This window comes from Nansenia antarctica (assembly GCF_963989245.1).
Source record: "Nansenia antarctica genome assembly, chromosome: 18".
In the NCBI taxonomy this organism is placed as follows: domain Eukaryota; kingdom Metazoa; phylum Chordata; class Actinopteri; order Argentiniformes; family Microstomatidae; genus Nansenia; species Nansenia antarctica.
Genome location: NC_137691.1, coordinates 19057446 through 19072541, shown reverse-complemented (window position 1 = coordinate 19072541; position 15096 = coordinate 19057446).

Sequence of the window (15096 nt, the reverse complement as noted above, 5' to 3'; positions counted from 1 at the left end):
CTCGTATATATCTGCCAGACCATAGTGTATTGAATGTATTTATACTGTACATGTACCAGACTGCATCGACAACGGAAGGTTAAACCTCATAGGAGCCAACGGACCCCCATGTGGATCCGAAGTGATATAAAGAGTTTACCTCGATCAATTCTCTTCATCGATATCACATTTTTTTCACAACTTTGCATGCTATACGATGCCACCATTTTTTCCCCGAGACGGTAAACACGGCCTAAGTCACATCCAGTTTTCTCCAACTGGAGAATGTGTCATGCCCGGTTTCAACGCCGAATTTCCATACCATTGGTCGGCCAACCCAAAAAAATAAAAATAAATCTGATACATGAGAAAGGTCAAAGGTCAAAGATGGTGCCAAAATATCTCCAAATGGCCTAAACATATAGGTATCCGCCTAAACATACCTGTACTAAAACAGGTACAAAGTTGCATTTGCTCACATTACTAGCATCGACTTTGGCACAAGTACTAATAAGACCCTGGAGTACTGATTCCTAGATGATTTGGGCTTCGTTATCAGGTTTCCAAGGTGATATTCACTGTAAAAGCTGTTGTTTTTTTAGGCAGAGACTGAATTTGAGATGTTTTATAATGTTCTAGCTCTATTTGCTCTGACACAGTAACATAGATTTTGATTCTGACACTTCTACAGCCACCCCACAGGTGTTAGCTTTCATTTGATAACAATATCATTATGAAGGCCCTTGTGATTGTGGAGATATTCTATATTCACTGTGGGCATGTCATTTCGAGCAGAAAACCAGAAAAATGAGGTGGATAAGATCTGTTTAAGTATAAACATAATTGTCCTACTGTTCACCTTATTATTTATGATAATACATTTCATAACATCCAAGTATTGTTTAATAATTACAGATCCAATTAAATATGATTCCTGATTAAACTGTACAACATATTTGAGGGGTTGTTTTGCAGAAACATATATCTACGTTTGTATTTATTAGCCTAAATCATAGTTTTTCTTTTAGATTAGATTAGATTCAACCTTGTCATTGACAACAAAACAGGTAAGACAGGATACACTAGTGGTGCAACTAGTAATAATAGATAGTTCAGTAATAAAGTGGCTGTGCACTTAAGCTTTACGTGGTCTGTATGGGGTGTGCTTGGGGATGATAGTCAATTGTCTACAGTGGGCTTGTTCAGGTATGGATCATCATCTTCAATGTATGGACATTGCATGGTGTATGATCACTGCACCTGCTTTTAAAATGACCTCCCCCTGGTCCCTGCTGTTTTTATGTACTGTTTTATATACTGTATTGTAATGTTGTATTTGTTAGGATGTTTTTAAATGTACCTTTGTTGTTTTTATACTTATGTTTTATTGTATATACTGTGTTGTGTTGTACAGACTTGCCTCTGTTTTGCCTCTTGGCCAGGTCGACATTGCAAATGAGAATCAGTTCTCAATTGACCTGATCTGGTTAAATAAAGGTTAAATAAAATCATTGGATTTACCCTTATGAAGACGTTCATTACTATGAAGTCAATGCGGACGGTGATCAACTTGTTCAAGTCCAGCCTTGCACTACGAGCAATGAATATGAATTATGAATGAAGTCAATATATTTGCATGAATATCAATTTGATATGTATAGTAAATATATATGTACAGTGTAATGCGTACAGGACAAGGGCGAATATATGTACAGTTAAGATATGTGCAGTGTTCATTCTTTGTGTACACTCCTTCATATATAATACGTGAGGTAATATTTCGATTTATGTTACATAATGGTAGCAATTTCAAAACGTTTCTCCAGTTTCATCCTTCTGCCAGCGGCGTCGCAGTTGCTCATTTCTCCAGTTTCTGTTGTGTTTTTAAAAAAAAATAAATACCAACATTTCGGTCAAAGTTGCGTACACACGTTTTTGGGCACACACAAGCTTTATAAACGAGGCCTCTGATATCTAATTTAAAAACTTAACTGATGCTTTATGGCTGGTCAAGAACTTTGCAGGCCTCCTCAGACATGGATTGAAACACAAACACAATAAGTTATGAATGCCATGATTGCTCATTTATGACTTCATAGATTAACATGTACAGTATGAAGTACAAACAGAAGCCAGACTTGATGTTTGATATTATGGACCGGCCCCTACAGACTGTTTTACTATCTCACCAAGGCAACAGTTCATACCATACCATAATCGTTTTCAATTGCTCCCATGTTACGCTTTTAACCTGTCACTGACGTTTGTCCTGGTCGCCATGACATGCTTTATAAAAAAAAGGTTCGGAGAAATACTATGTGATCTGATTTGCTCAAATTGCGTTCCAAGCCATTCAATAATCTCTGGAAAACACACAGCCTGGGGTTCTGAGCCCTGCAGACCCCTCTGACGTCCTCTGTATTCAAACCAATATTATTAAAAGCAAATGAGAGACAACAATAAAGACTTTAATAAAGTTGATCTGATTATTGATGAAACAACTGATTTACAGTATGGCTGACACTTTAAAAGGAATGACCGTAGGCTGAGAAACCATTGAGCTATCAAACCCCTGCATCCATGGCTTGTTGGTTTAATAACGCCTAGAGTCTTCCTCCAAGGACACCCCATGATGTCACCAGTCCAAAATATGATCAGCTGGCATAATATTTGCATCAACATTTAATCTCTCAGGTTTTATGTGCAACCTTGACCAGCAGCCATAACTACAAAACCCAGATGTCGGCTACTGTTTATGATCACCAGAGAAAGGGGGGTAACCATAGAGGATGTTTTATATAACGGTGTATGGTTGGTCGATAAAGAAGAGATGGTGGTATAGCAGCAGTATGATTGGACCCCAGGCAGCCGTACTTCAGCAACAGTAGCAGCAGATCTAAGCTCTCTAGAGGGACTGGACCTCCAGTGAAGAATCACACGTCTGTGTCTGAGATGAACCAGCAGGAGGATGGGAGGGCAGTAATCAGTCCTGGAGAAGATGGGAATGTGGAATCAGGGTGGGGGAATCAAGTGATTTGCAGACAAGGCAGGCCCAGGGTTGAGGAAGAAGTGATGGATGGTCTTCTGTGAATAGGAGAGAGGAAACTCAGAGTACTTTTTCTACTGTCCCCAGTCGTGGGATTTATCAGTGTCACAGCTAAACACAGACGTGCGAGTGTGAGAGAGGAGTTCATTATAGAGAAGGAGGGTCAGAGGGAAACAACAACTCTCTGCAATCATCAATTCAATCTGTTATCCAATTCCCACCAAAGAGCTTCACTTACCACTCCTGGCCCATATTACACTGGAACTTTGAGAGCTAAAAACTGGAGCTATTCAAACATGACCTTAGGCCAAATACTGTAGATCCATCCTACATACTTTAGAGTAGAATGAGGCAGTGAATAATGTTTTCATTGGCATTCAGAATCAACAGATTTGATAGAGAATACAACGTATAGAAAATGTCAAGGAATCTCAAACAAAAGGTACAGTACATTCCTCTCATAACAAACTTGTTCAAATCCTCTTTTTCTCCCATGTGACACTGGACCTGTGAGGGAAGAAACTGAAGCTATTCAAACAAATCAACCTTGGGCCAAATATGACCATGGGCCATGTTTTCAACATGCTATAGAAAAAGAAAAGAATGAAGCAGTATAGAGTATACTGTAGTAGACTATACAAAGCATTGAAAATGTCACTTAATGGAAATATCCAGGAATAAAGCAATCAAGCAAAGTAGTGTTATCACAGAGTAACAACCTTGTTCAGGTCTTCTCTCTTCCTCCCAGCTGTCCTCCTCCTGATCTCTGCCACATCTCTGATGACATGTGCGTCCCTCCCTAGTCTCCTGTCACACAAAATAAATTGCCTTCACTCTGAATGGGTCAAAACAACACAGAGATGTCATTATTTTCACTGCAATTGATCATACCTCGGGAAACAAAAGTCAATAGTTTCTATAATTGCAAAGTCTCCTGCTCCCTCAGAGGTGCTTCTGTGACTTGCTTTTTTATTTCATTCCTTTTCTTCTCACTCCTATTTTTAATATTTTGAGAGGTATGTTGACCTGATGGGCATGTTGAGTGATCAGTATACCTGTGTGTTTGATACCATTTCTCATTCCCTTCGATGCATTACGATGAACCCGTCCTCCGATTCCTACCTCCACCAGCCTCCACTGGTGTTCTACCTCCACCAGCCTCCACTGTAGTGTAGGCTAAAAAGTGGATCAGAGGTTACATTTCTGTTCAATTGCTAACCCTAACACAATAAACAACCCTAAAACACTCACCCTAACACAATAAAATGACACATTAAGCACAATGATTGAAACTGACACTCCAAGAGCAAAACCTCAGCTCAAGTCTTCAAAACTCTAAACACATTTTCTGCTTTGCACCCAATTTGCAATTCAACATGGCACTTTTTGCAACACACTGCACACGGTTCACACACTTCATACTCTTATATAAGACAGAGGAATCTGACATAAAGTCACCATTTCAAAACACTGCCAATCAAAAAGGCCAATGCACGTGCCACCTGGCCAAACACATCATTGCTTAATTGTGGACTCATCAGTCAGGATATGAGCACTATGAAACCCAGCTAGGTGGTGAGATGGAGCCTAAGTCTTTTTTTCCCCTGTTTTTATTTTTTTCGTAAAAAAAAGGTCTCTATATTTTTTCCTCAAAGTTTTCTTTTCTGTTTGCTGTATTCGATTGAGCTTTTTTTTTTTTTGGGTTCACACAACTGTAATGTATACTATAATATTATGTGCTGTGCATGTTGCACTGATTTGGTGTGGTTTTGTTTCAACAGTATATTCGTGTTTATGCACATTGCTTCTGCATATTCTGCATTAAACAATCTCTGGAGAGTTCTCTACATACAGAACTCTTATGACAAAGACTAGCAAATATGAAAGTGCTTTTGATTGAGCACAACAGTGTGTAGTTGGTTGGACAAACATCTGGGAATGAAGTGTGTGCCATTTAGTGCAAAGGTTTGATTTTGACAAGTGTTTATGTAGTTTTGAATGCAGTGTTTAGTTTTGCTGTAACCTCAAACCAACAGCATCACATTATGGTTGACTTGCAGCGGTGATTATGTATCTATTATCCAGGTCAGGGTTTCCGTTAGAAAAAATTGCCGCCGGACATCGTGTCCGGGAAGATTTCGATTTACCGGACAAACGTGATATATTCCGGTCATCATATTAAAATATTTAAAAAAAAATAAAAAATAAATAAAAAATAATCTAATATAGCTGTTTGTCGCGGTGATTACTGTTGTGTAGCGGCCTATATATGCCATTTAATGTCTATTTCTCATCCGATACGATTAGATGCGAGCTATATAATATATAATAATATAACATGATTCGCATGCGCGCTATGCCATTATGTCCAGCGCTGAACGGGCGCCTCACTGGGAACTGAACAGACAGCATCGATCAATGAACAGACTCCACATTACGTTAACTGAAGTTTGTTAAATTGTTTGGGATTAATGTGAGTTTTCTATTTTCTCTTTCCAGTTTTACCCTTTTTTTTATCAATAAAACAACGTCATTTCTATAACCAGGTCTCGCTGGTTGGGAAGGCATTTCGTTTAGCTGCCTGTCAAATCATACTTAATCGGACTCGGGAGTATGTCAATGAGGAGAACATAACTGTTTATTGAGAAACAATAGGCAGGCTGGGATACGTATATAAAGAAATACCACAATGTCTAGATGTATAACATTTTATTGAACAGTGCAAGCATGTAGGCTTCTGGCGTGACATCGTACCCCTAACGTTCTTAGGGCTTGTTTGAAAAGCTTAGACTGAAAGTTAGTGCCCTGGTCAGATTGTATAACAAGAGGAAGACCGAATGTGGAAAAAAACGTTGTTAAAGCTTTCACCACTGAGCTGGCTGATATGTTACGCAACGGAACAGCTTCGGGAAAACGAGTAGCAGCGCACATAATAGTAAGCAAATACTGACTTCCACTTTTAGTCCTAGGCAAAGGTCCAACACAATCAATTATTACACGTTCAAATGGCTCCCCTATAGCAGGAATGGGATGCAATGGTGCGGGTGGAATGGATTGATTAGGCTTACCCGCCATCTGACAAGTATGGCAACAGCGGCAGTGCTTGGCAACATCCGCCTTCAGTCCGGGCCAAAAGAAATGTTTCAATATCAGCTGATAAGTTTTAGTTATACCTAAATGTCCTGACCACTGGCTCTCATGTGCTACAGATGTCTAGTTATAGACTGTTGTCTATAACCCACAGGCACAACCACTTGTTTTACAGTATTCCACTCACAACCATTTGCATTAGGAGGAGACCATTTACGCATTAATATCCCATCGTTAAGGAAATAAACTACGTTGCCCCCTATTTCAGATTCCTCACTAGCTGCATGTAAAAAACATTTGTTTAATGACTGATCAGCTACTTGAGCGACACGCAATCGCTCGCCGGTTACAGGCAGAGATAGGCTGTCAGCGGATGGTATTGTAGCAACCCTGTTACTGTGTTGTGTGCGAATGCACCCCTGTGATTGGTGGAGGTGGGCGCATGCGTGTTGTTGTTGTGTTGAGACCGTGGAGAGAGGAAGAACTCCGGTGAATGGAGAAAGTTGGTATGCGAGTTAAACAATTAAACAATCAGTTACAAGAGAGAAGCTATGTGTTGTTATTCCACCACTGTCCAAGTTGGGACGTTACATTGGTGTCAGAAGTAAAAAAAAAAGAAGAAAAAACGACCGTTCGTCACCCTTCGTTGGTCAGTGTAGTTTAGCTAGCTAGCCGCTACAGCCGCGGATATAATGGCCATGCAGCGGGACGGGACCGGGACGCGTCCGAAAGTGAAGGAGGAGAAGTATGGAGAGAAGGAGGGAGGTGATTATGCTTCGAGGCTGGCGGAGGAAGGTGGGAGTGCTTCAGCACACAAGGCTCACTTGAGGGACACAGTCAGGAGATTAGCTGCCGATGCAGGACTGGGCTCGTCCTCCAGCGCAGCGACGCACAGCAGAGACTATGTACACAAAGATGGCGGCCCCCGCGGGAATCATGTCCCTGTTAAAACACCAAAATACTCTGGTAAGGCAGACTGGGAGGCTTTCCGTGCCCAATTTGAACTATTAGCGCGGGCGGCGGGCTGGTCTGAGGACAATAAAGCTCTACAGCTGGCTCTATGCCTCACAGATGAAGCATTAGCATGCTTGCTACTACTTAGCCCAGATGAGAGAGGGGACTATTGGGCTTTAGTTGGCGCTCTGCAGAGGCGGTTTGGACAATGTGAACAGCCTGGTGTCCTGCGCTCTGAACTGTGTAGCAGGCGCAGGCAGCCCGGGGAGCCACTCCGGGCGTTAGCCAATGACATTGAGACCCTGTCAAGGAGAGCCTATGCCCACATGCCCCCCGGGGTGCAGAGTGAGCTCGCCAGAGACCAGTTTATCCAGGCTATAAATCCAAGGGAGCTGCGCATCCAGACCCAACTGGCACACCCCCGCACGCTACAAGAGGCACTCGAGCTGGCGTTGGAAAGAGAGATCGTGGGAGCTGGGACAGCAGAGAGCAGTCTGGCGGTCAGCAGCCCTGTTGTGAGAACCGCAGTTGATAACAGCCTAACCCAAGAGAGGCCTGCGTGGGCGACAGAGCTGACAGAACTGATCCGGGCTGTGTCGCTGCAATCATCACGCAGTGACACACGCCCGCGCAATCGAAATGACTGGGGTGACATGCGGCCTCGCCAGGGCCCTTTTGTCTGTTGGGAGTGTGGCCAAGCTGGCCATATCCGCAGGCGGTGCCCCAAGCTCGCTGGTGACCAGGGAAACGCCCCGGGGCCTGTATAGATGGGAAGATACAGACCCCTGGCGCCGCATCCCATGCTGCCCCACCTCTGACAGGATCCCAGCAGCACAGACGGGGGAGTGGGGCTCCACTCCCCCCAGAAGCGAATGACACCGCGGAGTCCGCGAGGGTGGTAGGGTGGACTCATGCTGGGGATTTTTGTCATGTCCACATCACCCTGGCTGGGACTCCCTGTACGGCCCTTGTGGACACCGGCTCCACTGCAACACTGATGAGGCCCGACGTCGTTCCAGTGGGGACACAATTGGAGCCAACTGCTGTGCAGCTGCGAACAGTAACAGGTGAATTAGCCCCTATGCGGGGGAGAGGGAGGGTGGCTATAAATGTGGGAGGTCTGTCAGTGACATTTAGTGTATGGGTGGCAGATGTGCAGGACCCCTGTATACTGGGTCTGGACTTCCTACGGTTTGCTTGCTGTGTGCTGGACCTGGGGAAGGACACACTGAGCTTCCCTGGGGGCCCCACTGTTAAAATGATATCCCCCTCGCTGGTCCCGAGACCACAACCACTGTCCGTGAAAGCCACAGACACGCAATGTTATGGGTCCGACCCCTCGGCTGAGGACAATGGCGCCCAACTCTCCCGCCCAAACCCCCCACCCCCCCCTTCACCCATCCCCTCGATGTTTGGTAGCCCATCGGTTGAGCCCCACACCCCCACTGGTGGACAGTCTCCATCTCCGGCAACACTTCCCTCTACAGGTTTGGGCCCCCTTCCCCCGACCCAGCCGTCCACAACGGAAGAGGTGGATAGACTGTCGGCAGTGAGAGAAATATGGAAACGTAACTGTGACACGTTGGAGCCCTGGCAACAAGAAGAGCTATGGCAGGTGTTGTCTGAATTTAAAGACATTTTTGCCCTGACAGAGGAGGAAGTGGGACTGACACATCTGGTGCAGCATGAGATAGACACCGGGGATGCTCGGCCCATCAAGATGCGTCCCCGCCGTCTTCCCATGGCATATCAGGCGGCTGCCGACAGTGCGATTGAGGAGATGCTGAGGGCAGGCATCATTGAACCCTCTGACAGTCCCTGGGCTTCGGGGGTTGTAATGGTCAACAAAAAAAAGAGCCAGAAAATGAGATTCTGTGTGGATTACAGACCGCTGAACAGCGTGACCAGGAAAGACTCGTATCCACTGCCCCGCATCGACGAGTCACTGGACTTGGTGTCCGGCTCATCCTGGTTCTCCTCACTAGACCTGCGCAGTGGCTATTGGCAGGTGCCCCTTAGCCCCGAGGCCAGGCCGAAGACCGCCTTCTGTACGGGCAGGGGGTTGTGGCAGTTCCGTGTCCTCAGCTTTGGCCTATGCAATGCCCCTGCCACGTTCGAAAGGCTGATGGAAGAGGTGCTGCTTGGCATCCCCCGCCAAGAATGCCTGGTCTACCTGGATGACATTCTGGCTCATGGGAGCTCCTTCCAGGCGACCTTGGGGACCCTGAGGCAGATACTGCAGAGGATAGCAGCGGCGGGTCTGAAGCTCCACCCTGACAAATGTTGCTTCATGAGGAGAGAAGTGGAGTTTTTGGGGCACAAGCTGGGGGCAGAAGGCATCAGCACAACGGATGAGAAGGTGCATGCAGTACAAGACTGGCCCACCCCCACTACCCAGCGAGAGCTAAAAAGCTTTCTGGGTTTGGCCTCATACTACAGAAGGTTTGTGCGAGGCTTCTCCTGCCTAGCCGCCCCCCTGTATCGCCTGCAGCAGAAGGACAGGGATTTCATCTGGACGCCGGAGTGTGAACAGGCCTTCAACTCTCTCAAGAAGGCGTTGACAGAGTCCCCCACTCTCACTCCCCCGAACCCCAACCTGCCATTTGTCCTGGACACGGACGCCAGCGACGTTGGCACAGGTGCGGTGCTGAGTCAGGTGGGGCCGGAGGGGGAGAGAGTTGTGGCGTATTTCAGCAAAACGTTCAACAAGGCAGAGCGCCGCTACTGCGTCACACGTAGAGAGCTTCTGGCCATTGTGATGGCAATAAGCCACTTCCGATATTACCTCTGTGGCCTGCCCTTCACTGTCAGGACCGACCACTCAGCTCTCCAGTGGTTGATGTCCTTCAAGGAACCGGAGGGGCAGATCGCCCGCTGGCTGGAACAGCTGGCGTCCTACGACGTCACAGTGGTGTACAGGGCCGGCGCTCGCCACGCCAATGCCGATGCTCTGTCCCGACGCCCCTGTGCGCCAGCCGGGTGTCGCTACTGCGAGCGCAGAGAGGCACGTGAGAGAGAGCTCCGGGAAGAGGAGGGGATATGTCCCATGCACGAGGGGAGTGAGCTGGTCTGCAGAGAGATGCAGGTTATCGGCTCAGCGGAGTGGAGAGCACAGCAGGAGCAGGATACCGATTTACAACCGGTGCTGCAGTGGGTGGAGTCTGGACAGAAACCACCGTGGCCTGAGGTAGCAGGGAGCTCACCTGCAACTAAGGGACTGTATGCAAAGTTTGAGACCCTGCGTGTGAGTGAGGGGGTGCTGCAAAGAGCCTGGAAAGAGCCAGCTACAGGAGAGAGCAAGTGGCAGGTGGTGGTTCCCCGAGCGCTGAGAGAGGCCGTGTTCCGAACCTCTCATGGAACCACAGGGGCTGGACATTTTGGAGTCTCCAAGACCCTTCGTCGCCTCCGGCAAGGGTTTTACTGGGGGCAGTTCCAAAGGGATGTTGAAGACTTTTGTCGCCGCTGTGACCTCTGTGCTGCGCACAAGGGTCCTCCGGATCAGTCCCACGCGCTGCTCCAGCAGCTGGCGGTGGGCGCTCCCATGGAGAGAGTAGCAGTGGATGTCATGGGCCCCTTTCCCCGCACGGACAAGGGCAATCGTTTTGTCCTGGTGGCCATGGACTATTTTACAAAATGGCCAGAGGCATACGCGTTGCCCAACCAAGAGGCAGAGACTGTGGCAGATGTTCTAGTAGAGGGCATGTTTGCCAGGTTTGGAGCAGCAGAGACCATCCACAGCGATCAAGGGAGGAACTTCGAGTCGCGGGTGTTCGCTGCTATGTGTGAGCGTCTGGGCATGCACAAGACCCGGACCACACCCTTACATCCCCAGAGCGATGGACTCGTGGAAAGGTTCAATAGGACCTTAGCACAGCAGCTCGCCATCCTCACCGCAGAACACCAGCGTGACTGGGACATGCATATTCCCCTCGTCCTCATGGCCTACAGATCTGCTGTGCAGGACTCCACCTCCTGCACACCTGCCCTGCTCATGTTGGGGAGAGAACTACGGACGCCGGCAGAGATGGCTTTTGGCAAATCCCCGGACACTCCGACTGTTCCCCCGGGGCGGGAGTACGCCAGAAGACTCCAAGACAGGATGGAGTCAGCTCACAGCTTTGCTCGCAATCAGCTGGAGAAAGCGGGTATGAGACAGAGGAGGAATTATGACGTGAGGGCCAAAGGAAAGCACTTCCAGGCTGGGGACCTGGTGTGGGTGTATAGTCCACGGAGAAAGAGGGGCCGATGCCCTAAGTTGGACTGTCACTGGGTGGGGCCCTGTAAGGTACTGGAGAGGGTGGGGGAGGTAGTGTACAGGGTCCAGCTACCACCCAGGGGAAGACGGGTGGTACTTCACAGAGACAGGTTAGCTCCGTACAGAGGGGACTCTCTTCCCCCTCAGCATCCTGAGCCACCGACACCCTCCCGGAGAGACAGGGACACTAATGACACGCACAGGCCAACAGAACGGGCCTTAGAACAGCAGTGGGCAGGAGCCCCAGTACCCCTGAACCCAATTCCCCAGATTCACTGCCTATGTCCCCCATTGATACCCCCCTCATTGATACCCCCCATTTCCCCTATTCACCACCCCAAGTCCCTGCCATGCAGCAGGGTAGTCCCACTCAACGGGCGGAGCCGCCTGTGTCACTACCAGGACAACGACCTCCGAGACTGAGACGGGCCCCGGGTCACCTCAGAGACTTTGTTTAGCCCTCGGGGCGAGGGCCTTTGTAAGGGGGGAGCAGTGTAGCAACCCTGTTACTGTGTTGTGTGCGAATGCACCCCTGTGATTGGTGGAGGTGGGCGCATGCGTGTTGTTGTTGTGTTGAGACCGTGGAGAGAGGAAGAACTCCGGTGAATGGAGAAAGTTGGTATGCGAGTTAAACAATTAAACAATCAGTTACAAGAGAGAAGCTATGTGTTGTTATTCCACCACTGTCCAAGTTGGGACGTTACAGTATGGTAGGACTCGGGGAGGATGGTAACTCTACCACTTTCTCCCTGGAAACAATCGGGTTCTCATCCCTTTCAGAAAAGGCTTGCATAATCACACTATCACAGAGAGAAACATCGCTATCCTCCTCTCTGCCTCGACTCGATTGTGCATGAGTTATAGCGCACACCGGAAACAACCGCTGTTTCGCATAGGCAGCCTACACATTAGGAGTCATCATCATGCCGGTGTCAAATCATATCATAATAAAATAAATACATAGCCTATATATTCGTCTTTTTTAAAATAGAAGGAATCAGAATGTGAACTTTAGCGAATTGTATTCAAATTGTGCTTAGAGGGAATTATTTTCACCGGACATTTATGTCCGACGAGTTTTCAATTTGTCGGACTTCAACAACTTTTACCGGACAAAGTCCGGGAATTACCGGTTAACGGAAACCCTGATCCAGGTGTATATGGGAATGTTACTCCAGAGTAAGATATGGATGTACAGACAATCTGTCAATCACCCCCAAAATGATCATGTACTGTATTCTGAAACCACTGTAGCATTTTGAACGTTAAATCGATCTTTATACTAGTGATGGCGAGATGAAGCCGACGCTTCGGAGCGTGTATCGAGTAACAGAGGCAGATTTTTGTGAAGCGCGTACCGAGGCGTGTGTTGATGACGTACGATTCGGGAAGTGGCTCGGATTTGGCTCCTCCTCCTCCTCCTCGTCATCACAACCCCCCATATCAGAAGCTTCGCAGCCTGTGACTCAAGGTAATGTATACTGGATACATTCTAATTGTCTTATTGTATATATTCACTGACACTGACAGCCTGTTTGTCTGTTTTAGGTAACAAACTGTGGCGTCGTTTAGACACCACAGTCCTGCAGGCGAGGACCCAAAATGTAACTGCAGATGCAACAGTGGAGGTCCATACCTACCTGGCTGAACCAAACATCGAAAGGATGCAGAACCCCCTACAGTATTGGGAAGAACACAAACATGTGTATCCTAATTTGTATAAACTTGCCGTTAATTATCTATGTACCCCAGCTTCATCTGTGCCCTGTGAAAGGATATTTTCAAAAGCAGGTGAAATCTTCTCAAAAAAAAGAAACCGCCTGAAGCCCAGCACTGTGGGGAAATTGTTATTTTTAAATAAAAATGAATAAAATGTTGTTGTTCCTAGTAACACAAGCACATTTATTCAATTCAAAGCTTCACACACCAAATCCACGGTGTCATTATCACTCTGCCTGCTATACATTTATTGTCCACTTGATGGCGCAGTAGAGCAAATGAAGCAACATGAAGCTTCGGTCCAAGTGTGACACAATTTGATGGAAAGCTTCAACAGTTCAAGAAGCTTCATCTCGCCATCACTACTTTATACCCTAAAAACGTTTGCGGATAACGGTTATTCCATTGATGGACATCAAGTGCATTTCTATTTTTTTAATAATAATAATAAAAATAAAAATCTATTTTTTGACAGATGTTGAGTGCTCTGACTTGTACATAACAGTGAGAGTAAGTAGAAGTAGTTTAAAATAGCAGTGTTGTGCCGAGGACACCCTGAACAAACGGACATCCTGGAACACACTTTGAGTTTAATGAAAGAGGATTCCTGCAGTGCTGGACAACCACACCTTCTGTTGGCTCATGCTAATCCTGATACAATGGGCCAGGGCCCAGAAACACATCATACTGTATGTGTGTGTGTGTGTGTGTGTGTGTGTGTGTGTGTGTGTGTGTGTGTGTGTGTCTGTGTGTGTGTGTGTTCCCTTCCATCACTCTCATGTCCACGCAATCCTAAATCTACAATATCAAGACATGTCTTTCCATTTCATCTTCTGCCAACCATGTTGAAGATACGTGGTAGTCGGCCCATGTACATGTAAGACATGTGGTAGTCTGCCCTCTATATGCGACACGCACACACACACACACACACACACACACACAGACACACACACACACACACACAGACACACACACAGCACAGCACAATATGTGTCAATATTATTAGTCCCTAATGTAACCATCTGTTCTGTGAATTTCTTTGATGCATAAAATGCTAACCAACACTTGGCAACAAGCCTTCCCTCTCATTGCCTCCATGCATCAAAGCTAATTAATGAATTACCTGAGAGAGAACATGAATTGATCCTTTGTGAGTCTAATGGGAAATTAAAAGTGGCTAACAACCCCGGATCATGCCGAGCTAATGGAGAGTGCTGCCGTAGCCTTTTTGGACATTGCCAGCCAGGACAGTGTATTCTGCCAGGAAACTACAAATAAACAGAGAAACTCTGGGATGCTCTCAAACCGAGAGGCCCAATGAGCGAATTCATTCTGTAAGCAACTCCGAACAATGGTACTGGAACTAGAGCAATCTGCTGTTTGTTTGAGTTCATATCATTAGGAGAAATGCGGAATATTGTCCCGTATAGCCTATACTATAGGTGATAAAACTGTATTTTATAGGTGATAAAACTGTATTTTATTTTGAAACTCTTTCTCCTCCTCATATCCACACTCAACTCCAAGCTCCACAGTCCTTCCCAGAGGATGTTATCAGACATGTTATTCAGACACAGTTGCTTACAAAGAAATTGGGATCACAGATTTGCTGCATATATATTTGATGGATAACACAGTGCCTAGCCCTACTGTAACTCTCCCCTGGTTTCTTCAACACAGCACCTTTCACTGACTGACACGAGATCTTATGGGAAGAAAGTGATTATATGTTACAAACAGGATGCAGATAGGAAGTTATAGGCACAGATACACAGACCGTCAAGAAACCAGTTGGTTGGGGGTTAATTCCTTTTCAATTCCATCAATTCCAGAAGTGAATTGAATTCCAATTCAGTAATTGAAAAAAGGCATTCAGTTTTGGTATACTGTACAGTATTTTCCCAATGGTTAATTTAAATTAATAATTTTGCCATTTAGCAGACGCTTTTATCCAAAGCGACTTACTATTATGAATTACAGGGACCTTCCCCCTGGAGTAACTGAGGGCTAAGTGCCTTACCCAAGGGCACACTAGTAGTGGTGTGGCTTC